Here is a 25,999-nt window from a genome sequence, read left to right as displayed (position 1 = left end):
GCCCAGTGTATAATTTAGATCTTTTCATCTTTTCACAGTTGGCAGTCCTCACACAGACTTAAATTCATTATTCATTCTGGTAATTTGTGTGTGTGTGTGTGTGTGTGTGTGTGTGTGTGTGTGTGTGTGTGCGTGCGTGCGTGCGTGCGTGCGTGCGTGCGTGCGTGCGTGTGCGTACGTACGTACGTACGCGTTCCAGACATGGAGAGTGGCAGTATCCCAGACAGTTTTCGGTCCCAGCTCCTCCTGTCCCATCTCAAATACACAGACAGAGGCGAGTACTTCTGTGTAGCGCGAAACTCCCTGGGGCCGGATCGCTCCAACCCACTCCTACTCAACATAACATGTAAGTCTCCAACCCAGGCGCGGACTGCATAACCGGGCGCTTCGGACAGATGCCCGGTGGCCTGGCCTGGCCTGGCCTGCAAAAAAAACAAAAAAAAACAGCAGGCAAGGAATGAGTTAACTTTTCAGTCAGAAGCTGCTGAGACCCCAGCGCGGGTGGGCGGAGCTTGCTGTTCAATGGTGCCAAAATGGAGAAGAAAAGAGGTGCAGAGGTGGAAAGCAAGGAGCCTATGTTGTGTCTTGGCCTAAACTACAATATCAGTGGTAGACAATTGTCTATTGCCTCTAGAATATTCGAGAGAAATGAAATTAACACTAATTTATATTTATTTATTTATTTATATTAGGCTATATAATCCCATTGGTCAAATGTCAACAGTAGTGGCTAAACTGAAAGTATGGGTTGGATTGCTTTTGGGGTTTTCTTCACAAAAGTGGAGAAGGAGGCAGAAGCAGCACTAGCACTGCAGCAGGTGCTCCTGCACAGCTGGAGGTGGTGTTGAACTTATCAGAATCAGGAACCTTCAGGTAGGCTACAATTTCAGAGCATAAAGTGAAAAATGTGTAGGCTATATGCTTATTGCTTTCACATTAATGTGCATTATGGGATTATCAGTAGGACTGCACAATACAGTTTAAAGTGGAGATGAAGCATTTAGATTTTTTTTGTATTTGCATTTAACCTCAGACAAGCCAAGACAGGACACTGCACTCTTCCTTAAATTAAGTTTGTTGTCAAGCTTTTGTACAGAGGCATGTTTTTGTTTTTACGTCTTCATATTATACTTGCAGTTATCTAGGCAATGTTGAATTCTATTAGTGAACAAATAGGTAACATAACATGTAACATCAGGTTAGCATTATATTCACCAAATCTTGCTTCAAACGGCCGACATTTTTCAAATGTGTGTCCGCGTGTGTTGGCCTGGCCTGCATGGTATCTAATGCCCGGCCTGAATTATGGTCCCAGTCCGCCCCTGCTCCAGCCCACTCCTACTCAACGTAACATGTAAGTCTCCAACCCACTCCTACTCAACGTAACATAAGGCTCCAGCCCACTCCTACTCAACGTAACATGTAAGTCTCCAACCCACTCCTACTCAACATAACATGTAAGTCTCCAACCCACTCCTACTCAACGTAACATGTAAGGCTCCAACCCACTCCTACTCAACGTAACATGTAAGGCTCCAACCCACTCCTACTTAACACGTTCACTGCCAATGACGTATTAATCCGTCAAAAAAAATCCAACGGTTCACTGCCAATGACGTATTAATACGTCAAAAAAATAGATTTTTTTTTTTGACGGTGGGACGTTGATCTAACCCTTTTACGTCTCCTATACCAATATTGGAGGTATTGAATGTGTATAATCTATTTTACCGACCCACTGAGTGGCGACATGTCTCTCCAGAGTAGGAAGAGGCGAGCCAAAACTGGAGGGAAAAGCGCGAGGAAGCCGTTCTCATAATGTAAAATGGATGGCGAAAACGCTTTCACTTTCGCGCTGACGCACAGCGGTGGCAACGGTGGGGGGTTCCAAGAATAGACTGGATGCACACTTTGAAACACGCACCATAAATAAGCCCAGAATCGCAAGAGCTTCATCAGAGCTCTCAACCAAAACGCCAAGAAACGAGCGAAACCCATCCAGCGAGCCCCATCCAGACTGCCAGGCAGCAGCAACTCGTTTGTCACAGACCCGCTGCAGAGCCAAGGAGGGCGGAGGAGAACGCCCACGGAGGGAGGAGTTGGAAGCAGAGGGGGGTTTCCTGCTGTTATGGAGGAAATTACTGTTCAAAACTATTGTTTAGATGTCTGACGTCTTACTGATGCCAAAAATGAATGGTTAAAGTGACTGTTCTATCGAATTTCACAAAAAGCCGTTTATCTCAGAATAAATTTCCAGACGCTGAAACCATGCTGTATTCAACTGCTAATGCTTACATAACTACTAACTCTACAAACTAACTATTTTAGACAGAGAAAGCACACATTCTATTAGTTCTTTTGAGATATTGTGTGTTCACAAAATCTTAGCAGAAAAGAATCCTCGGGTCTTGAAAGATGAGCCAGAATCCTCAAAAAAAACCTCTGGCAGAACCTACCTACAGTAAAAAAAAAACGGCTGGCAGTGAATGTGTTAACATAACATAAGGCTCCAACCCACTCCTACTCAACGTAACATGTAAGTCTCCAACCCACTCTTACTCAACGTAACAGTCTCCAACCCACTCCTACTCAACGTAACATGTAAGTCTCCAACCCACTCCTACTCAACGTAACATGTAAGTCTCCAACCCACTCCTACTCAACCTAACATGTAAGGCTCCAACCCACTCCTACTCAACGTAACATGTAAGTCTCCAACCCACTCCTACTCAACGTAACATGTAAGTCTCCAACCCACTCCTACTCAACGTAACATAAGTCTCCAACCCACTCCTACTCAACGTAACATGTAAGGCTCCAACCCACTCCTACCCAACATAACATGTAAGTCTCCAACCCACTCCTACTCAATGTAACATGTAAGGCTCCAACCCACTCCTACTCAATGTAACAGTCATGTAAGTCTCCAACCCACTCCTACTCAACGTAACATGTAAGGCTCCAACCCACTCCTACTCAATGTAACATGTAAGTCTCCAACGCACTCCTACTCAACGTAACATGTAAGGCTCCAACCCACTCCTACTCAACGTAACATGTAAGGCTCCAACCCACTCCTACTCAATGTAACATGTAAGGCTCCAACCCACTCCTACTCAACATAACATAAGGCTCCAACCCACTCCTACTCAACGTAACATGTAAGTCTCCAACCCACTCCTACTCAACGTAACATGTAAGTCTCCAACCCACTCCTACTCAATGTAACATGTAAGGCTCCAACCCACTCCTACTCAACGTAACAGTCATGTAAGTCTCCAACCCACTCCTACTCAACATAACCTGTAAGTCTCCAACCCACTCCTACTCAACGTAACATGTAAGGCTCCAACCCACTCCTACTCAACGTAACATGTAAGTCTCCAACCCACTCAAACTCAACGTAACATGTAAGGCTCCAACCCACTCCTACTCAGCGTAACATAAGTCTCCAACCCACTCCTACTCAACGTAACATGTAAGTCTCCAACCCACTCCTACTCAATGTAACATGTAAGGCTCCAACCCACTCCTACTCAACGTAACATGTAAGTCTCCAACGCACTCCTACCCAACGTAACATGTAAGTCTCCAACCCACTCCTACTTAACGTAACATGTAAGTCTCCAACCCACTCCTACTCAACGTAACATGTAAGGCTCCAACGCACTCCTACCCAACGTAACATGTAAGTCTCCAACCCACTCCTACTCAACGTAACATGTAAGTCTCCAACCCACTCCTACTCAACGTAACATGTAAGTCTCCAACCCACTCCTACTCAATGTAACATGTAAGTCTCCAACCCACTCCTACTCAACGTAACATGTAAGGCTCCAACCCACTCCTACTCAATGTAACATGTAAGTCTCCAACCCACTCCTACTCAACGTAACATGTAAGTCTCCAACCCACTCCTACTCAATGTAACATGTAAGTCTCCAACCCACTCCTACTCAACGTAACATGTAAGTCTCCAACCCACTCCTACTCAACGTAACATAAGTCTCCAACCCACTCCTACTCAACGTAACATGTAAGTCTCCAACCCACTCCTACTCAATGTAACATGTAAGGCTCCAACCCACTCCTACTCAACGTAACAGTCATGTAAGTCTCCAACCCACTCCTACTCAACGTAACATGTAAGTCTCCAACCCACTCCTACTCAACTTAACAGTCATGTAAGTCTCCAACCCACTCCTACTCAACGTAACATGTAAGGCTCCAACCCACTCCTACTCAACGTAACATGTAAGTCTCCAACGCACTCCTACTCAACGTAACATGTAAGGCTCCAACCCACTCCTACTCAACGTAACATGTAAGGCTCCAACCCACTCCTACTCCATGTAACATGTAAGGCTCCAACCCACTCCTACTCAACGTAACATGTAAGGCTCCAACCCACTCCTACTCAACGTAACATGTAAGTCTCCAACCCACTCCTACTCAACGTAACATGTAAGTCTCCAACGCACTCCTACTCAACGTAACATGTAAGGCTCCAACCCACTCCTACTCAACGTAACATGTAAGGCTCCAACCCACTCCTACTCCATGTAACATGTAAGGCTCCAACCCACTCCTACTCAACGTAACATGTAAGGCTCCAACCCACTCCTACTCAACGTAACATGTAAGGCTCCAACCCACTCCTACTCAACGTAACATGTAAGGCTCCAACAACCCACTCATACTCAACATAACATGTAAGGCTCCAACCCACTCCTACTCAACGTAACATGTAAGGCTCCAACCCACTCCTACTCAACGTAACATAAGGCTCCAACCCACTCCTACTCAACGCATGTAAGTCTCCAACCCACTCCTACTCAACGTAACATGTAAGTCTCCAACGCACTCCTACTCAACGTAACATGTAAGGCTTCCACCCACTCCTACTCCATGTAACATGTAAGGCTCCAACCCACTCCTACTCAACGTAACATGTAAGGCTCCAACCCACTCCTACTCAACGTAACATGTAAGTCTCCAACCCACTCCTACTCCATGTAACATGTAAGGCTCCAACCCACTCCTACTCAACGTAACATGTAAGTCTCCAACCCACTCCTACTCAACGTAACATGTAAGGCTCCAACCCACTCCTACTCAACGTAACATGTAAGGCTCCAACAACCCACTCATACTCAACATAACATGTAAGGCTCCAACCCACTCCTACTCAACGTAACATGTAAGGCTCCAACCCACTCCTACTCAACGTAACATAAGGCTCCAACCCACTCCTACTCAACGCATGTAAGTCTCCAACCCACTCCTACTCAACGTAACATGTAAGTCTCCAACGCACTCCTACTCAACGTAACATGTAAGGCTTCCACCCACTCCTACTCCATGTAACATGTAAGGCTCCAACCCACTCCTACTCAACGTAACATGTAAGGCTCCAACCCACTCCTACTCAACGTAACATGTAAGTCTCCAACCCACTCCTACTCCATGTAACATGTAAGGCTCCAACCCACTCCTACTCGACGTAACATGTAAGGCTCCAACCCACTCCTACTCGACGTAACATGTAAGTCTCCAACCCACTCCTACTCAACGTAACATGTAAGTCTCCAACCCACTCCTACTCGACGTAACATGTAAGGCTCCAACCCACTCCTACTCGACGTAACATGTAAGGCTCCAACCCACTCCTACTTAACGTAACATGTAAGGCTCCAACCCACTCCTACTCAACGTAACATGTAAGTCTCCAACCCACTCCTACTCAACATAACATGTAAGGCTCCAACCCACTCCTACTCAGCGTAACATAAGTCTCCAACCCACTCCTACTCAACGTAACATGTAAGGCTCCAACCCACTCCTACTCAACGTAACATGTAAGTCTCCAACCCACTCCTACTCAACGTAACATGTACGTAAGTCTCCAACCCACTCCTACTCAATGTAACATGTAAGTCTCCAACCCACTCCTACTCAACGTAACCTGTAAGTCTCCAACCCACTCCTACTCAACATAACATGTAAGGCTCCAACCCACTCCTACTCAACGTAACATGTAAGGTTGTCACAGCTTTTCTGTAGTATCACATGCAAAGTGTTCCAACCAGGTTCGGGTCAGGTTTCTTAAACTATGGGTTGGCGACTCAAAATGGATCATGGGGCTACTTGTGTTGTGTAAGTCTGTTAGAGGTTAGTCTGGTTATATTGATTGGCCAACAGCTCTGTTTGAAACGCTAGTTTTGTCAGAGTTGTCATATGGTCTGAGCTGACGCTGCCAGATGGATGTAAGTTGGTTCACAACATTTGTTTCACAACCAACATCCATCTGGGTTTGGCCAAGCTACCTTGCTGAAGAGGGCGGTCACTTTTTTCAAGCTACTTGGCAGGTGATTGGATGGACCGTCTGTCTGTCACCGTCTGAGCGTGCCAACGCCAACCAATCAGATCGACTTGCCATCATGACGTAGCAGCGGCAGCGCCTGGAGAATTGTAAACAGATAGGACTACAATTGCTAAATAGTTAGCATGGAGGTCGCAGATTTTTTAGGTTTTAGTAAGGTGAATATTGGCTGCAACGATTGACTATTCAATTTACCAAAACAAAGAAGAATAACGGCAGATATCTGACTGAGGATGAAGTGCAGGTAGGCCATTTTGCACGTTAAATGTAACTGATTGGATTAACTGATGTTACGCTAACGTTAGCAACATTTGCGAGTTAGCTTGGCAGCAGCAATCCACAACTAGCTAGCAGTCGACCCGGCCTCCGGGCGGGCGCCACCCGTGCTGGGGGCCCCTCTCCCGGCCGCGGAGACCCAGGGCAGCCACCGCCCACGCGAGGGGCTCTTGGCGTGGGCGGTGGCTGTGCTGGGTCTCCGCGGGAGAGGGGCCCCCGGCACGGTCAGCGCCCGCCCGGAGGTTGGGGTGCTACGTCTGATGATTGGTGAATAATGTTAACGTTAACAGCGATTAATTACTAACACATATCATTGTTCGTTTCTTCAGGGAACTGATGACACGATATGACACCGAGTGGCACGCACCCTGGACGGCTAACGTCATGGAGACGCAACGCTCTCTAGCTAATGATTTAACGCTACTATTTAGCATTAAGGACTGGTGAATTTTAGCATATCTGTCAGTGGAATGATAGAATGATAGATGTTTACGCATGACTGGAGATGTTATTTGCTTACTTTTGTGATAATAAACTATACGGAGAAAAGACGGCCGTGTGGTGGTGTTGTTACTTGTTACATAATCTGCTGAGGCACAATTGGATACAATGATAAGATGATGTAAATTCATAAAGATGCTGATGTCAGATGAATCTGCGAAAGGGAGCTGCCTGGAGCCCAGAGGACGTCAAGGTATGCACAGAGAAGAGGAAAAAGTACACCATGCAGTATGTATTTGGATATAATCTCAAACTTTAAGAATGGTTCCTTGTTTATTTATTCCTAGTATTGGCTCCCATGCCGTTTGTTTACCCCCTATCAAAAGTGCAAGTGCAAAATCTTAAGATATGTTCTATCGATAAACCAATTTCTCGAGTAACAGCTCCAGAATATCAGACATAAAGGACTACAATAATGCTTGTGAGAGCTATATTCACACTTCACAGTATAATTTATGCAAGCGTCATACGGGGGAAAATATGAGATAAACTGATTGTTATATCCTGAGATCTTTAATCTCGCCTGTATAACATAATATGTCACTCGGACACCAATGTGAGTTAACGTGGTTTATTAAACAGCAGCCAACATTCCAATCATGCCAGTCATAGCAGAATACACTGCGTTCAGCTAACAGTAAAGGGACAATACATCACACTGATCCTTCCAGTTCTGTGTTGATTAGCTAATATTTCAGTGGCATTTTGATTAACGTTATGATTTATTTCTATTTGGAACAAAAATTATGGTTTAACAGATTACATGTTTACTGGGCAGTGGTGAGAAGGGCTTTGTGTTTGTGTGAATTGCGTGAATGGCTAACGGCTAGCCATTCACTAGCCTTACAGCTAGCTGATGGCTGCTCAGTTCTCCCAGCCTAGCAACGGTCTGAAGGCTATCTCCCCAAATTCTACAACAATGTCTTGTTTACTAACGTTCATAGTTGATAACGTTACAGCAATACAGTTACGGTTTCATACTCACTGTAAGATCAAGTGTTTAACGTTTATGTTAGCTTATTGTTTTTTGAATAGAATGTTTGACTAGCCCACTGGAGCTAGCCTCGGTAGCCGCCGCCATGTTGAATAGTGAAAGAACTACAAACGCACAGGCGATTCTCGGTGGCGTCACACCCGGTCTCGCCTAAAGCCCGCCCGTAGCTCACGCTGATTGGGCCGGTTTAAACTCCGATCTTGAGCCGAGTTCAGACGGAGGTGGGATTGTGAATTTGTGGAACAATGCCGCCCCCATCTGGCGGAGTCAGGCTAGGTCTGAGCAGGAAGAGATATAAACTCCATTTAGACTGCTGACTTCCTGTTTGCTGACCACCACAGTTTTCCTACTACTTTGCTGTTTCTAACGCTATGAGGATATGGTTTAATGGGGGTGCACGGGATCCATTGCAAGACTGTTCATTTTAGGTCCTGGGTTGAAACATTGGCTTTACCTTTAAAGCAATTCCCCAAGTGATGTCAGTGTTTTGTTGCTTTATTGACACATGCTTTATCAGGCATATGCCATAAGGTTTATTGACACATGCTTTATCAGATATGCCATAAGGGAACTTGGGTACTTTGTAAGTTATGGTGTCTTTTCATCTGTCAAGACTCCCCCAAGAACACACGGGTGCTGGTCAGTCCTCCAGGTGACATCAGGGAAGGCGCATATGTCAACCTCAGCTGCCTCAGCCTCGCCCACCCACCTGTCAACAGGTATGAAGACTCTTTGCCTGTTAGCTTTAGGAGGCAATGTTTTCTGTGATGCTGGGGTTTGATTGAGTTTTTAACATTGTCCTGATCGATTTTTGTTATCATTATCCTTGTTGGTGTCATCGTTATGTCATCATTATCATGATCATCTCAAAATGATTATCTATCTATCTAGGACTGCGTGATATAGACACTATATTAATGCCAAACAATTAATGTAAATTATTAATCATGATAATCCTAAGAAATTAGTTAGAGGCAGTGGTGGCCTAAAGGTTAGAGAAGCAAGCTTGTGGCTGGAAGGTAGTTGGTTCCATCCTCGGTATGAATCTGTTTGGGGAAAGTGAAACGCAGTGCTTGCCCCTCCCTCATTACCACCACTGAGGTGCCCTTGAGCAAGGCCCCTAACCCCAACTGCTCCAGTGGAGCTGATCAGTGGCCAGCAGATCAGGCTGTGGTTGTACTGGTCAGCTTCCAGGTATGACTGTGTGTGTGAATGTGAACAATGCGCTCCTGAAAAAGAGAGCTGTCTGGTAATGTATCCAAAATCATGTTGAATAATCAAATTGATATTAATCACACTGAACTGATACTACTGGTACTATAAAGTATGAGAAAACTCCCTATTTAAAGAATATTCCCTAATTTGTTTTAGATCTCATATTTTAATTTTAGTTTTTATCCTTTTTAGATATAAGACAGAATTGTGTATCATGATAACTTTCCCCCACAATATGATTCTATTGAAAGACAATAAATGATAATATTGAAGTATTGCCAGTCCTATAGTGAGTCATTTTCATTTTCATCTCCATCTTCATCATCACCATCCATCTTCCTCCAGGTATGCATGGTATCGTATCCTAGGTGACCAGGTTTGGGCCAAAGGAACCTTCCAGAACCTGTCGTTTCCATCAGTGCGCGCTCACCATGCTGGTCAGTACTACTGTACTACATGGAACCGACTAGGATACCAAACCTCCCCTTCTGCTACACTCACTGTACTGTGTAAGTAGAGGATGTGTGTGTGTGTGTGTGTGTGTGTGTGTGTGTGTGTGTGTGTGTGTGTGTGTGTGTGTGTGTGTGTGTGTGTGTGTGTGTGTGTGTGTGTGTGTGTGTGTGTGTGTGTGTTCAAGCATGCGTGCGCATATGTGTGCATGTGACATGGTTGGCCATTCCAAGGGTTGGGATTTCAGTCACATAAACAAGTGTATTTTTCTCAAAGGCTGGGAATATCAGCATGAAAGCTACCATTATGACTCGAAATATTGCACGCTTCTCACACTCATTTCGAGCGTGCCTCGCACGAACTGAGTGAAATGAGAATAAAAGATTTGACATCATGGTTTGTTATCAGTATTTAAGCTTAGCAGTCTCACCTTTGTCTGCTAAATAATACGGTGCCTCCAGTCCAGTACCAACCTCATCTTTCTCTATAGCCGTTTTCCCACATGCGTACCGGAAAATTACTTGTAAGTCAATATCGGACATTTCCCTTCACACCTGGGCGCTCGCATGTGGGAATATAGCAGCGAAATTGCCTGTATGTTGGGGGGGCGGGGCGGCACTGCAGAGCGGGTGGGGAGTGACGTGTCGGCAAAACTCCGTTGGTGAAATAAGTTTGCTTGTCACACAATAAATCACACTCGTTTAACTTAAGAGGGCATGTATGTTGTATCATTCACATTCGCTAACCAGACTTTGAACTGAAATATTTGAAGAAGTTGGGATCCGTGTCTGAGAGAAATAGCCTGGCTGGTTCGATGTTTATCCGTTCACCTGCGTCGCGTTGAAGCACTTTTTACAGACTGGCTTTGTTTGATGTGTCCGGGCTTGCCTTCGCTGTCGGCAACGTAAGCAAAATACTTCCACATTTCGCTTCGTGCATTTGCTTCATCTGTGTCCCTGTCGGGCTGTGACTGAAGGAGGAGGACTGAAGGACTGGCCAGAGAGCGAGCAGGCAGCAGAGAGGGGAGAGGGGGAAATCAGCACGCCCACACATGAAGCTGACATACCGCTCTTATTATCACAAGATCATTTCGCCAGTTTGCTTTAATGTGCGCGAATGATTAGATTATGCCCGCTGGAACATTAAGCAACATGTGTACACCTCGCCCATGAGAGAAGGACCGGTGTCGTGGCAAATTACTTGACACGTTTCACACTTGTGTCCCTGATCGCGCATACCGCTCTTCTGACTGGCTCGAAACTGGTGAAATGTCCGCGATGACGGGGTCGCGCTTATGCCGGAAAACAACTTTCACACATGAAGGCATTAGACCACATTCCGGTCATTTAGCGGTAAAAAGCGCATGTGGGAAAACGGCTTATCTGTGTACTTGAAAACCTCTCTCCTCTCCTCTCCTCTCCTCTCCTCTCCTCTCCTCTCCTCTCCTCTCCTCTCCTCTCCTCTCCTCTCCTCTCCTCTCCTCTCCTCTCCCCTCCCCTCCCCTCCCCTCCTCTCCCCCCTGCTCTCCTCTCCTCTCCTCTGCTCTCCTCTCCCCCTCCTCTTCCCTCCTCTCCTTTAGTCTCCTCTCCTCTTGTCTCCCCTCCTCTCCTCTCCTCTCTGATCTCTCCTCTCTGCGTGTCTTTGTTTACTTTCTTTACTGCTATCTCTCCTCCTCTCTGTCTCTGTCCTGGAGAGATTATTCTCTCACAGATTCTATCAGTATCTCAAACTCGGATTCAGATTCACTTTTATTGCCACAGTAGGTAATCAGATTACATACGAGGAACTCTACCTCTCCCTATATTCTTTTCATCATCTCTCTTTCTGTCTCTGCCTATACTTTTCTAATCTAGTCTCATGTGGTCAGATCCTCCGTAGCAGAGGGTCTAAATCACAAGTCAGCAGGAAAAGCTGCGGCAAGCCTCTGTATTGGTGCATGGTTCAAAATGTACCGCCCCGCAAATAAGGAGGTCCGTGGTTGGTCAATTCATATGTCTGTCACACATTTTGTTTTGGTCTTTAAGGGGGCGGTCCTTAACCACCGGTCAATAGTTGCGCCCCAGATGTACGGCTACTGTGAGACTATTGGCTAACTATGGTTCCTACAGTATGTTGATCTATAGTCAGGCAAGGCCAGCCACCCATGTTGGCCAGATGTTGGTGCTATAATAAAATGTCAAAAATGTTCAGCTTGGAGGTCAGATACACATGCAGCCTCATTGGGACCACCATGTTTACCATATTGGATTGTCTTCTTTTTCTCTTCTTTTTTTATGACTTTATGATTGATCAACACCAACATTGTCTCATAGCTCAAACACACCTAAATACAAAAGATGCTCTAAAAATACACCCAGTCAGATAAACAACATTGCCACAACCAATTAACCTAACAAAGTGAATGGCTAAGTCCAAAAACATACAAACAACTGCCCAATCATAAAATATTACACATATTTTGAAATACAGTACTTTAGGGCACCAAAAGTGAATTTGTGGTAACGTAATTTATATATTCTCTCTCTCTCTTTCTCTCTCTGCAGACCCTCCTAAGAACACCTCAGTTCTTGCTCGTCCCTCCGGTGTAGTGGATGCTGGCCGACCTTTGACCTTGACCTGTAGCAGCCAGGCCAACCCAGCTGTAGACAACTTCACATGGCACCGCCTTGCCCTGGATGGGGGCTCCGCACGAGGTTAGCCTGACATGATGTGTATCTTTATATTTATTGGTCTAGAAATGTGGTTAAAATATGTATTACAAAATTCCCAACTTCATGATTGACCTGTCTGTCTGTCTGTCTGTCTGTCTGTCTGTCTGTCTGACTGACTGTCTGTCTGTCTGTCTGTCTGTCTGTCTGTCTGTCTGTCTGTCTGTCTGTCTGTCTGTCTGTCTGTCTGTCTGACTGTCTGTCTGTCTGTCTGTCTGTCTGTCTGTCTGTCTGTCTGTCTGCCTGCCTGCCTCCCTGCCTGCCTGTCTGTCTGTCTGTCGGTCTGTCTTTCTCTTTGTCTGTCTGTCTCTCTGTGTTTATTCTCCCCTCTGTGCTCCAGTGTGGGGCACCAGGTCTGGTCCTAGCTACACCTTCTCAGAGGTTGGTCCTGGAGAGAGCGGTCGGTACTACTGTGAAGCCAGAAATCGAATCGGAGTCCACAGCTCTCCTGTCCTCACTGTACGAGTCAGAGGTACGGAGGGATGGATAGCCATTTCCTTATCTGTCAGAGTGCTGGTCTGTCTGTCTGTCTGTCTGTCTGTCTGTCTGTCTGTCGGTTTTGTCAATATTTGTCATTTTGTTATATATCTTTGTTGCAAGGTGTTCATTGCTGTTGTGTTTCTACACTACGCTTCCCAGAGATCAAAGTGTGTTGAGTACTGTGATGTTTTTCTGTGGATTTTCCTTGGAATTTTTCCTTTCTATAGGTGGCGCTCTTTTCTTTGCTTGTTCAGCGATGGTGGCTATCACTGCATTGATTCACAAGCCCTTATTTATATATCAAACAAATTTCTGTTGCTGCTGCAGTAAATGTAAAATGCATCACTTGCTGAGCAGCAGAGCTTCTCCTGGGAAAGATACACAACACTGGCTGTTTTCAACAGAAGATGCAGTGCAGGTCCTGACCTCCCAGGGGCCCTAAGCAAGATTCTGCTAAGGGGCCCTCCTACCTGGCCTTTTGCCTTTGCCACACAGTCGCACCTGACACCCTCAGTGCTCCCACTACAATCCTCCCTCCTTTAAAACAGTTTGCTCCATCTGTCAATCTTAAGCCCTTTTCCCACATGCGTACCGGAAAATTACCTGTAAGTCAATATCGGACATTTCCCTGAATTTCCCTTCACACCTCAACGTTCGCAAGTGAGAATCTAGTCGTCAAATAGCCGGTATGTTGGGGGGTGGGGTGGGGTGCGGCGGAGCGGGGGGCGGGGGAGAGTGGCCTGGGGTCTGTGCTGCTGCTGCTGCAGGCCACTGAGGCCAGTCAGAAAACAACAACAAACACACATGGAGCCGGCGTCCGCTCTTTTGATAATATTGCTGACGCGCTTTTTCCTCAAACGTAGACAGCGACGCAGACAAATTAAGCGAAAATGTAAAGGGATATACGTGCGAACAGAAACAGATTCATGTTCGCAGTCTTCTCCGCTCAACATCGTGCAGAATATGAAGATAGACTAAACCGGGGACAGATCATGACAGTGTTATGTACCTCTGTGCTGCTGCGTGAGACTAGAGCCGTCTGGAAGCGAGAGAGACCAGGAGGGAATTTATTTTTGGGAAGATGCTCTGAACAATTTTGACGACGTGGAATGGAAGCGTCATTTTCGCATGTCCCGGTGTGTTCGACTACGTGCTGAGTGTGGTCCGACCCGCACGCAAGATCACCCGGTGGCGAAAACCACTGGAAGCGCGTTTGCGACTGGCAATAGTCCTTTGGTGGTACGCAACACCAGGGGAATATCGAACAATCAGCTGTGTATTTGGTGTTGGACTGTCTACTGTGTGCATTGCAACCTGGTCCACGAAGTCACAGCCCACTGATAGCGGAAAATGCCTTCGGAAATCAGCAAGCTGACATACTGCTCTTATTAGGCTATCACAAGATCATTTCGCCAGTTTGCTTTAATGTGCGCGAATGATTAGATTATGCCCGCTGGAACATTAAGCAACGTGTGTAGGCTACTCCTCGCCCATGATTGAAGGACCGCTGTCGCGGAAAATGACCTGAACCGTTTCCACTTGCGTCCCCTTAAGACCATACCGCTCTTGTGACTAGCACGAAACTGGTGAAATGTCGGGGACGACGGGGTCGCGCTTATACCGGCACGGCGCCTTTCTCACATGCAGGCATTAGACCACGTACCGGTCATTTTGCGGTACAAAGCGCATGTGGGAAAAGGGCTTCAGAGTAAGTAGACATACAGAACAGAATGAGGTATAAACAAACATTATTTATTGTCATTGAATATAATATTTTGAATATAATCTTAAGATACAGTAAGTGAATATTAACATTAATATAAACAAGAAATTGTAGAAAATATAAAATGTAGAAAAATACAACACTGAGCTTTGGCTCTGCTGCCTGGTAATTAGTAGGGCTGGGTAGTATTGGCAAGGACCTCACGATACGATACGTATCACGATACATGGATCACGATACGATTGCATCACGATACATTGCGATACAATACATATTGTGATATATTGCAATAATGTACATAATTTACTGAGAATTTTAAAATAGAGCTAAAAATACAACACGCTGTGTACCACCCAGGTAGTGTAATAATATGTACATCACTTTAAATAGAGAACTTAGTGGACAAATTTAGTCAAAACTACTGAGTGTTGAATGTCTTACTGAACGCACTGAAATAAAAAAGTATTCTTATCGATATCGATTAAATCGATATGGCGAAAAGTATTGCGATATATTGCCATATCGATTTCATTGCACAGCCCTAGTAATTAGTCTAGTCTTCACACAATTAGCTTTGGATATACAATGTAAACATAAGCCTATAGGCTACAGTATGGCTACAGGCAGCTTTGTCTCAAAATACTAGTAACAGTAAAATAAATATTAAACATATAGCTGTGCAATTAGCTTACAGTATGCCCAACATTAAGTTGATATTTAATCAATAGCTATTTAGTCAATGTCAATACCTTGCTTTCCATCTTGCATTAGTCCAGAGTAGACTTTTAACTAAATCTTGACTGAGTTTGATAGACTATAGATTGTCTTGTTTATTATTGTAAATGTAGTTTTTGGCCTTGTTATTGTTTGTTTTGCTATACAGCCCTAGTAATTAGTTTAGTCTTCACACAATTAGCTTTGGATATACAATGTAAACATAAGCCTATAGGCTATGGCTGCAGGCAGCTTTGTCTCAAAATAGTAGTACACAAAAAAATATTAAACATACAACTGTGCAATTAGCTTACAGTATGCCCAACATTAAGTTGATATTTAATCAATAGCTATTTAGTCAATGTCAATACCTTGCTTTCCATCTTGCATTAGTCCAGAGTAGACTTTTAACTAAATCTTGACTGAGTTTGATAGACTATAGATTGTCTTGTTTATTATTGTAAATGTAGTTTTTGGCCTTGTTATTGTTTGTTTTCCTGTTATTTTGCATTGTGTCTTTCTTTTTTGTGTGCACAGTGCACCACCCCCAACTATGAAGATCATTTTCTCCCTGAGAATATTATCTATCTATCTGTCTGTCTGTCTGTCTGTCTGTCTGTCTGGCTGGCTGTCTGTCTGTCTGTCTGTCTGTCTGTCTGTCTGTCTGTCTGTCTGTCTGTCTGTCTGTCTGTCTGTCTCTCTGTCTGTCTGTCTGTCGATCTATCTATGAGGAGTGATCCAGTCTATTTTGCTGAATAAATACTAGTGCTGATGTGTCATTTTGTTGTGCATGCGCGACACGTTAGTTATACGTACGTTATAGTAGCCTAGTCTATGAACACCGTTGCAAGTTGACGTTTATACTAATCACAGAGAACGCTGCACAAAACTGTGGCTAGCATTACAACAACAAGCATGCACTAGGTTAGCAAACATACACAGACAGACTACAGCGAGCTAGAGAGAGCGATTGCAAGCTGCGTTAGCACCTCAACTAACGTGACGTTAGCTCACACATGGGCAAAATACGGCCAGCACGATGGAATTGCAAAAAAAAAAAAAAGAATTACACACAACCTGAACGCAACATGCAAGATACCCGCTGAATGTCATATTCTGGCCAATACTCCACTTCTGTTATAGCATTTCAGTCTGGAATATGGAATATCTTTCAATAATCTGTATGACTAAAAGGCTACATTGAAGTAGAAATTTAAATAACTCATTGGTTTTGGATTTATTTAGCTTTCAAGAGTGCATTTTTGTTCGTGTGACCCTCAACACAGGCTTTGATCATCCCGGGACACTTACTGATACTTATGCTTAAATTAACCCACTCATATTCTGATTTATTTCAAGAAAAACATTTCAGCTAGTGGAAATTCTAATTGGCTGGTAACTTTAAAATCTAGCAGCCATATTGGCAGGTGGTCAAAAAAGTTAATTTCAAGCCCTGAGAGCAGGTGGTGACATAGGAGTGAGTGAGAAAAGGATCAAATATTGGTGGTTAAGACTGAATAATGACATCACAACTGTTAATTTAAAATGAGTTATTCCTCTAAACCTGGCTTCAAATGCATCAAATTTTTCGCGCTGGCGCCGTTCGGTCCTCAGCAAAACCTGGTAGCGAGGACATTTTTTGTGGCCCTCTCTATCATCAAAGTTACCCATCCATTGGTTACGGCATGACAATATTTCTTCGGCCCCCCGGCAACAATGTGGGTTTCTCATGTGGCCCCCCATGAAAAATAATTGCCCACCCCTGCGTTAGTCAGTCACTGATAACAACAACAACAACAACAGTGTGCGTGCAACACGTCTTGCCTACCTGACTGCTGTTGGCGCACTTCAGTTTGACGCTGCTTCTTTTCTTTTTTTCATGGCCAGAGGGATAAACATGCTTCATATTTCAGAGAGCAAACGTGTACTGTCTCCATGGATGCTAAACAAACACTTGTTTGGGGAAGGCGAGGGTGCTTGCGTACAAACTGCCAAAGAGTGTTGAAAGCAAGAAGAGTTGAAACATACAGCACAGGACCGTGACAGCCAATCAGAAATGTCTCTTCCAGGCCAAAATGGCAGCAGGCTTGCTGCCTGTGTGCACTGGTGTTGCAATGGAACGATAGATTAGTTGTCACTTCTGATCAACGCAATTTATTTTGCACAATCTGTGGGGGCGGGGCCTTTTTCTGCTTTGGGGGCCTTACGCAGCCTGCGTAGTGTGCTGTATAGGGCCGACTGGCTCTGAGAAGATGTAAAAGCTTTCATGCATAATAGGTTCAATGACTAATTGTGTTATATCAATCAGCAGTGGATAGCAGCAAAAGGGGCATTTATTCTTCTGAACATGTGGATTAGAACTAGGGCTGGGCAATATAATCAATACGGCAATATATCGCGATATTTTATTTCCCGATACTGTATCGATACTTGGACGCCAAGTATCGCGATATTAAAAAAAATATATATATATATATATTTTTTTTTTTGCAGGCCATACCATGCCAGGCCTCTGCATCTGGTGATTCCCACCCTTAATCGATACTGTATCGATATTTCCCATATCGATGCGTTCAGTAACAACTCAATCCAGGGCAACTCAATTTTGACAAAATTTGTCCACTAACTTATCAGTATAAAGTGATGTACATATTATTACACTACCTGGGTGGTACACAGTGTGTTGTATCTTTAGCTCTATTATTTAATTTTGAGTAAATTCTGTAGAATATCGCAATATATCGCAATATGCATCGCATCGCAATATATCGCGATACGTATCGTATTATCGTGAGATCCTTGCCAATACCCAGCCCTAATTATAACTGTATTTAAAGCCTCTAGCAAGCAGGCAGGAGATTGAGGCTCTCTAGCCTATAAGAAGCTTTATTGTAGGACAGCAGAGCAACCTTGAAGAAAACAAGTGATGACACCTTAGAGGTTGTCAAGGTGTCGAAGGTACTGGAAGCCTTCTGCTTGAATGGTTGACCTCTGCTGGCTGCAAGTGTTCCCTGGCACCCTATTTAGAGTAGTGGATTGTTTGATAATCTTTTTGCTTTTTCCCCTAGATATATGTCACACTTATAAGAAGTGTGACATATATACTTAGTGACATACTTTCCCTCTCTCCGTTTCTACATCTATTTGTATCATTATCTTAGACAAATGACACAAAAAGCTGTGAATGGAATCAAGGTTCCCAAGTGCTCATCTAAGATGATAACAGAAGAGATATTTCACATCAGATCCTGTCGTGAAATATCTCCCGTTATCGCAGCAGGAGGGACCCGGTCTGGTCCTGGTTGTAGACTGTCTCACAGCAGGAGGGACATGGTCTGGTCCTGGTTGTAGACTGTCTCACAGCAGGAGGGACCTGGTCTGGTCCTGGTTGTAGACTGTCTCACAGCAGGAGGGACCTGGTCTGGTCCTGGTTGTAGACTGTCTCACAGCAGGAGGGACCTGGTCTGGTCCTGGTTGTAGACTGTCTCACAGCAGGAGGGACATGGTCTGGTCCTGGTTGTAGACTGTCTCACAGCAGGAGGGACCTGGTCTGGTCCTGGTTGTAGACTGTCTCACAGCAGGAGGGACCTGGTCTGGTCCTGGTTGTAGACTGTCTCACAGCAGGAGGGACCTGGTCTGGTCCTGGTTGTAGACTGTCTCACAGCAGGAGGGACCTGGTCTGGTCCTGGTTGTAGACTGTCTCACAGCAGGAGGGACCTGGTCTGGTCCTGGTTGTAGGCTCTCACAGCAGGAGGGACCTGGTCTGGTCCTGGTTGTAGACTGTCTCACAGCAGGAGGGACCTGGTCTGGTCCTGGTTGTAGACTGTCTCACAGCAGGAGGGACCTGGTCTGGTCCTGGTTGTAGACTGTCTCACAGCAGGAGGGACCTGGTCTGGTCCTGGTTGTAGACTGTCTCACAGCAGGAGGGACCTGGTCTGGTCCTGGTTGTAGGCTCTCACAGCAGGAGGGACCTGGTCTGGTCCTGGTTGTAGACTGTCTCACAGCAGGAGGGACCTGGTCTGGTCCTGGTTGTAGACTGTCTCACAGCAGGAGGGACCTGGTCTGGTCCTGGTTGTAGACTGTCTCACAGCAGGAGGGACCTGGTCTGCTCCTGGTTGTAGACTGTCTCACAGCAGGAGGGACCTGGTCTGGTCCTGGTTGTAGACTGTCTCACAGCAGGAGGGACCTGGTCTGGTCCTGGTTGTAGACTGTCTCACAGCAGGAGGGACCTGGTCTGGTCCTGGTTGTAGACTGTCTCACAGCAGGAGGGACCTGGTCTGCTCCTGGTTGTAGACTGTCTCACAGCAGGAGGGACCTGGTCTGGTCCTGGTTGTAGACTGTCTCACAGCAGGAGGTATCCGGTCTGCTCCTGGTTGTAGACTGTCTCACAGCAGGAGGTATCCGGTCTGGTCCTGGTTGTAGACTGTCTCACAGCAGGAGGGACCTGGTCTGGTCCTGGTTGTAGACTGTCTCACAGCAGGAGGGACCTGGTCTGGTCCTGGTTGTAGACTGTCTCACAGCAGGAGGTATCCAGTCTGGTCCTGGTTGTAGACTGTCTCACAGCAGGAGGGACCTGGTCTGGTCCTGGTTGTAGACTGTCTCACAGCAGGAGGGACCTGGTCTGGTCCTGGTTGTAGACTGTCTCACAGCAGGAGGGACCTGGTCTGGTCCTGGTTGTAGACTGTCTCATGAATGTTGACCTTCTTTCTGTGAGTCACGGTGACTCATGTAAGGCACTCTCACTATGAGAGGAGCGGAGGAGGTGATGAGGTGTTGTGGAAAACTACTCTGACGTCTAGACAACTGCAGGACTGGAGTTCGGTTTGGAAATCGGAATTGGAAACACAAGACCCAAGTCTAGACATCTGCAAGAGATGATGCAGAAGCGGCTCGACCCGTGACTGCGATACTATTAATTTTGACCTATGTGTCTGTCTCGCTCTCTCTGTATTTATGTCTCTCCTCCCCTCTTCTCCTTTTCACTTTCTCTATCCTTCCTGTTTCCTTTTTCGGTTTTTACGACTACTTCTCTAACGCTTGCTTTATTTCACTTTAGGCGTCTAATCTTTTCTCTCTGTCTTGTCCTGTATGATGTCTTCTCCTTCATGTTTCCAGTCATGCTGATGATAATCTTTACCCTAGTCTCTCATTGGCAGGTCGTCTGAAGGTAATAGCCTTGGCGTCGGCGGTGGGTGTGTCCGCTGGGCTCATCACCCTCACCGTGGCCATCATGATCAGGTGACACTGACAGGAAGTACACTGTGATCAGGTGACACTGACAGGAGGTACACTGTTACAGACACACAGCACACTGTGATGTGTTTGCTTTATCCTCCCACACATCTTAAAAGCTGGCATGGCCCAATAAAGCATGTGAGCCACACTTTTTGCCCCAATTCTTACAGCTTGCTCTGGTCGTTGAGGTCAGCAGGATACAGTACTGAGTACACATGGAAGTAGCTTTGATTTCAAAGGTGGAGGGGACACAATTTGTACAGGCCCACATCCTCAGGTGGTGACCGAAGGTCTCCGCCAATTTTTTTTAAATGTTTTTCTAAAATTTGGGCCGTTTGAAGCCAGATTTAGAGGGATATCACATTTTAAATTGACATTCGGATTAGACTGTTGTGATGTCATTTTTTAATGACATCAATTATTCAGTTTTAACCATCACATTTTCTCTATTATCTCATTCGGATAAATACTGTATATTTATATTTAGAGATTTTTGTCAATTATTGGTGCTGTTATGGTTATTAGTTTAGTTACTCACTTCTACACTGCTGCCAGTTAGTAAGAGATAAAGTGTGTGGGGAGGACGGGACATGTCTCCTGTGTCCCCCCCCCTTCCTACGTCCCTGTGAGTGCAGCTTTTTGTCTTAATTTTAGCTGTTTTTTCAGCTCAGCATCAGTGTATTGAATAGTTTTGTGGGTCTGTATAGAACGCACAGTGTAGTGTACAATACCATCAGTTTATTTGTTCATTCACATCCATTTCATGGTATCAGTAGTCACTGAGTAACAGGAATAATAACTGCCCTCTGTGTCTCTCCACAGTAAGAACATGCACAGAGTAGACATGGAGTCAGCAGAAGATGTAAAGAAGGTAAAGCGATTGCTTCTATTAATTGTTCCTGTTGCTCCAGCTCTCTCTTTTTTTTGGCATAGCTTTTTGCTGACAATTCAAAAAACACTGTGATACTTTTCTTTTAACACTAAGGCCATGTTCACATTACAGGCAAATCTGATTTGCTGATGAAGTCATTAATCATCATTATCTTGATTGGTTTCCCAAATCTGATTTGGGAGTGTGTCCACACTGCCACAAATCTGATTTTCAAGTCGGATCTGTCTGTCCAGACAATCCATATGTGGTTTGGGACAAGTGACACAAATCAGACTTGGAGCGTCCAGACTCATAAAACCAATCTGGATAGAATCATTAATAGGTCACTAAAGTTCACAAATCAGATTTGGACTCCTAGTCTGAACATGGCCTAAGTCAGCCAGGATCTCATCTCCTGAAAGTTTCCATAGTCATCCATGATTGTTGTCCTGTCTGTTACAGAATATTAACAATCCTCACTGTACATTCACTCTTACCCCTACTGTGTGTGTGTGTGTGTGTGTGTGTGTGTGTGTGTGTGTGTGTGTGTGTGTGTGTGTGTATGTGTGTGTGTGTGTGTGTGTGTGTGTGTGTGTGTGTGTGTGTGTGTGTGTGTGTGTGTGTGTGTGTGTGTGTGTGTGTGTGTGTGTGTGTGTGTGTGTGTGTGTGACCCCAGCGTCCGTCACTGATAGCTGACACCTTGTTCTATGAGTCAGCCCAGCAGACCTTGCCACTGAGAACGGGCAAGATGTCCGACATACCAGTACGCACACACACACACACATCAAAAGATATCAGAGATACTTACATGCTACATTAAATACCACATTACACATAATCTCACTTTCTTAATTTGAGATATGCGTGTGTGTGTGTGTGTGTGTGTGTGTGTGTGTGTGTGTGTGTGTGTGTGTGTGTGTGTGTGTGTGTGTGTGTGTGTGTGTGCGCGTGTGTGCGCGCGCTTGTGTATGTATGTATGTGTGTGTGTGTGTGTGTGTGTGTGTGTGTGTGTGCAGGAGGAGCCAGAGGAGGAGAGTGACAGCTCCCACCCTGCCATCGTTCCCCTGAAGGATGCTCCACCAATCACAGAAGCCGGAAGCCGCAGCCCCGCCCCCAACTACATCACTGTCCATTACTCCAAGACACAAAGGTGGACTCCCCCTCCTCTCTCTGCCTCTGTCTCTCTCTATTCCTATTTCTTTCCTCTATATACCTGATCTCCTTCCCTCTTTCTCTTTCTGTTGTATTCTGTAACTCTCTCTCTCCACATCTGTCTGTCTCCATCTGCCACTCATCATCTGTCTCCCTCAGCTACATGGCCATTGACCACAGCAGCAGTGTCCTGTTTCATGTCTCGCGTGTCAGAAACTTCACAACGTCTACATCAGCGATCTCATCCCGTCTCCCTCTCGCCTCCTTCTTTTCTCTCCTCCTGTCATCGCCTTCCCCCTTTTGTTCCTTCCCTGTTCTCCGCTCCTTCCCTCCTCCTCCTCTTGCTCCCTTCTCCTGTCTTCTTTCTCTCCTCTCCGCTCCTTGGCTTTTCTCCTTTTCAATTTGTACTCTTCTTTGAAAAAAAAGGAAAAAAAGTTGACCCCAAAAATTATTCTGGAGCAATCTGGATGATGTTTGAAAGAGAGAGACAGTAGAGAGAGGGAGACCATGCAGATACAAACACAGATCGATACATACACAGGCACAGAAGTCCAGTTCATTTATGTTGTTGCTTGTTGTTGATTGTTGTTGGTTCAGTGTGGATCAGGTGCAGGTCACCCACCTGCCTCTGGGTGGCAATAAAGAACCGAAGGATTTCCTCCAAAGTTGTTTACACTTTACTGGCCCAGCCTCCCCACTGAGAGAGAGCAGGATGCCCCTCAGGTAGGACACTTTGCGACTGGTATACTATTGTTGTCATATGAAAACCTCATGACTGTCATTTTTTGACAAGTCGCACGAGTTTCACAAATTGACTGTTTGGTGATGAAGGGTTTTCATCTGACAACAGCCAGATACCTCTGCAGTCTGCAACCATACATCCATTCAACAATGTTGTGTCAGTACATCAGCAAAACTGACAAGACTGCAAAACAAAATCCAATACTTGGAATCATTCCTTTGATCTTATCATGCATACTGTAGGCCTCTAATAGTTTTACTGTTGCAACCTATGTGTGTGTGTGTGTGTGTGTGTGTGTGTGTGTGTGTGTGTGTGTGTGTGTGTGTGTGTGTGTGTGTGTGTGTGTGTGTGTGTAAGAGATTATTACTTAAAGACACTTGAAACCCAAAATAAATATGCATTTTGAGTTCATCACACCACAGGAACCTATGTTAATAAGCCATCAGCCAAATTTGAACAATGAACGTCACAAAGTATATACATTTTCTTCTAGTATTGGTAACGGTAGGGGGGAAAAGTTATTACTCTATTCTACTGTGTTTTAAACCATTAATGTGTGCTATTAATTCTATTGTACTTCACTCTTGTCATTTTATTCTAATGACTGTAATTTCCCCCTCTTCTCATTAGCTGAGCAACACATCAGCCCTCCTCAAGAGAACCAATCACTTTTCTCCCATTCGCCCGACTACCAGAGAGGATCGTGGGTCAGGAAACAAATCCTAGTGAACTGTGAGGATGCCTTTGACTGAACCAGATCAGACATGTTAATATGGGAATCTCAGTTGCTCCCCAAACCATGAAGGCAGCTTGTGGTATTGCTGCTTCAGTCCAACTCCTGCCTGTTATGTTGCATGTCATTCCCTCTTTCTCCAGCCATTCTACCACTATATGATGTCTCGTACAAATAGTCTACAATCACATTCATATTTTAAGCCACTTTGCTTGCGTTCCTAACCACAGTACTAGTGGGTTACAAGTTATTTCCTTTGAATGAGACCACAAGCTACATCTACAGTACTTTCTATTAAATCTGTTGCTGAATCACTGAAAATCCCATCCAAGTATATTTGTAGATACAAACAGATGCTGGGCTGACAGTATACATCCCTATCGTGCATCTATCCTGCATTAATGCAGCGCATCCTTCCTCAGATTTTGTACAGTACAACTGATTAAGGATATTTTGCAACAAAAGTCATAATACTTCTTGAATGAGTGATTGCTGTATGACCCCTTTTACGTAGGCTACCTTCTGACTACTGAAAAGTGACAAACAATGTAATTCTAAAGACGTTCTCTGTATAACAATGTAATGCTGTGATGCAGTAGAAGAAGTTTTAGAAGTGGGAAAGAACTTGTAGTAAAAGTTTGCCATCTACAAATAATACATCTGTATGCGAGCTTTCAAGCAATCAGAATTTCTGCACAGTATATTTAACAATATAAAATCAGTTCTACTTAGCTCACTAACCAGCTTATTTTGAATGACTCTGTAACATTTATTTGGTTTGCATCCATTCTGGATTTAGAAGAAGCAAGCTTGCAATAAAGTAAATCACATGATGTGATCTCAACTTGGAACTTGAATATACTTGGACATTCTTGCAGCTCATCAACAAGATACTATAAATTAGCAGCAGTTTGACGGTGAATAAACTGTTTGTTAACCTGAATGTGAGGTCAGAGGAAAAGAGTGAACAGCTTTTTGAATGCATTTAGACAAGAAAAGAAAATACTTGTTCTCACTGCAGTAGGCCTATTAACATGGAAATTTACCCTTCACATAGTTTCTCCCTGTCTAGGCAGACATGAAGTCTTCAGATATGTGGCTCTGAAAAATAATCAACGCCATATTAACTTCTATGTCATATCAGTCAAGGTTATTTGGAAATTGTTTTGGTATGTTCAGGACAAAAATATAATCATTTGCTCGTGTTATAAACATGTTTTAACATGGAGGCAATAAAGATTATTGCAACTACAGTGACACTAAATTATTTTAGCTGCATATTATTTTTGATTGTTATTCATTTATTTTTTGTCTTTCTAAATCACTACTGATATTGAAAATCCCCTAAATTAAAATTCATCTATGAACAAGTTCTTTTCAGCATATTTTCAAAATTACACTGATTCGGAGTGCTAAAATTAGACCTGCATAACACAATTAAAATGTTACAAGCATTCATATCTCCCACACCCCAAGTGTGAATGACATGAAATGTGTCATTTATTTACCCAAGGTTTGACCGCAAAAATCAACCAATAGCTTTAAAATCCCCCTATAAAGAGCAGCAGAGCCAACAAACACCATCTGACAAATCATTGTGAAAAATCAACCTTGGTCCACAGCCTTCACATAACTCAATAAGCCCAGACCATGAACTCCATAAGCCCAGACCATGACTGGGCTTATGGAGTTATGTGATTGTACAGTACTTAGAAAGTCGGAAAAAACACCTTTTTCAAGGTCAGTATTGAGAATGGGGGGCACCACAATAATGCAAACAAAAAAGAACAAAAAGGCAAATGACCCTCACACAACCGAATTGC

At 44.5% G+C, this 25,999-nt stretch overlaps 1 pseudogene across 1 annotated transcript in view; it reads left to right on the top strand.

Moving 5' to 3' along the window:
* Positions 1-23,402, top strand: part of LOC310771627 (B-cell receptor CD22-like) — a 32,621-nt pseudogene extending 9,219 nt beyond the window's left edge. Inside the window, exons 8-17 of the transcript in view lie at positions 200-346; positions 8,767-8,872; positions 9,714-9,877; positions 12,362-12,511; positions 12,867-12,998; positions 20,600-20,681; positions 21,501-21,549; positions 22,226-22,312; positions 22,566-22,699; positions 23,299-23,402. The product of the transcript in view is annotated as a B-cell receptor CD22-like (transcript). The remainder of the gene's footprint in view (positions 1-199; positions 347-8,766; positions 8,873-9,713; positions 9,878-12,361; positions 12,512-12,866; positions 12,999-20,599; positions 20,682-21,500; positions 21,550-22,225; positions 22,313-22,565; positions 22,700-23,298) is intronic.
* The last annotated feature ends 2,597 nt before the right edge of the window (positions 23,403-25,999 follow it).

This window comes from Poromitra crassiceps (assembly GCF_964638095.1).
Source record: "Poromitra crassiceps genome assembly, contig: HAP1_SCAFFOLD_908, whole genome shotgun sequence".
Classification (NCBI taxonomy): domain Eukaryota; kingdom Metazoa; phylum Chordata; class Actinopteri; order Beryciformes; family Melamphaidae; genus Poromitra; species Poromitra crassiceps.
Note: the sequence above shows the minus strand (reverse complement) of the source record. Positions and strands in the feature narration are given on the sequence as shown.